The following is a 1,357-nucleotide window of genomic DNA, read 5'->3' on the forward strand; positions in this document are numbered from 1 at the left end:
GATCTGATCATCATGAGACCTGTAAATTAAAAAAATATATTTAATAAATACAGAAATATATAAATTAATTTTTTTTTTTTTAAAAAGTCCCAAATAATTTAATCACAAAAAAAAATTTATAGATATTAAAAATAATTAATAAATATATAAAAATAGTTCTAATAAACAAAAAATAGTTTTAATAAATAAAAAATAGTTTAATAATTACAAAAACGAGTTTTAATAATATATATATATTAAAAATATGTTTAAATCCCAAATAATAGATTTTAATTAGAAAAAAAGTCTTATAGATATTAAAAAATGTTTTGAAAAATCCAAAAAATCGAATTTATATACAAAAAAGATTTTGTAAAATCCAAAAAATCGAATTTATATAGAAAAATCGTTTTGTAAAATACAAAAATCGATTTTATATACAAAAATCAATTTTATAAATACAAAAAAAAATAAAAAAATTATAAAAAAATTATAAATCAATTCAACAAAACAAATTATTCAACCAAATCACAATTCTAAACCTATTATACAACCAAATCACAATCCTAACCAATCACCCTAACAAAAATCTATCAAACCTACACAAAAACCTAACAAATAGAACCTAAGAGAGTGGGATAGGGTCCTTACATGATTTGTGCAAGAGAAGGGGGAGATCGCCGAAGATATCGTCGGATTTGAGGGGGAAATCGCCGGAGAGAAGAGAGGAGTCGCGCAGAGGAAGAAGAGAGAAATGGGGAAGAAGAAGTGGCTCAAAGGTTATAAAACCTAGGGTCCGACGGATATTATCCGTCGGAATTCCGTCGAAATTATAATTTCAATTTTCGCGAAATATTTGCCCGGTAAAATGAAAATATTCCGAGGAAATTCCGACGGATAGTAAAATATCCCGGTAAAATGAAAATATTCCGAGAAAATACCGAGGAACTAGTGTTTGGGGTTTCAAAACATCATACGGTTATACAATCGGAAAAGTGTTAATTATACGGTTAGGAACAAATTTTTGACTTCATAATGAACGTAAGACACTTAATAAGGGTTATATATGTGTTATTCAAACCGCAAAACGTTGTATTCGGTTTAAAAACCCTATTTCCTCGGAATTTCCTCGGACTAATCCGAGGGAATTCCGAGGAAACCCTATTCTTCCTCGGAATTCCGAGGAATATTCCGAGGAAATTCCGAGGAACTAGTGTTTGGGGTTTCAATACGTCAATTTTTGTTTCTAAACGGATCGATCGATGTATATATATACAAAAACGCATCGATCGATCACCAAGATGGACGAAAGCTGTAACAATGTGATCGACCGATTAGATTATACCATCGATCGATCGAACAAAATCTCAAACGTTCC

Source organism: Brassica oleracea, chromosome C5 (assembly GCF_000695525.1).
Source record: "Brassica oleracea var. oleracea cultivar TO1000 chromosome C5, BOL, whole genome shotgun sequence".
NCBI classification, from domain to species: domain Eukaryota; kingdom Viridiplantae; phylum Streptophyta; class Magnoliopsida; order Brassicales; family Brassicaceae; genus Brassica; species Brassica oleracea.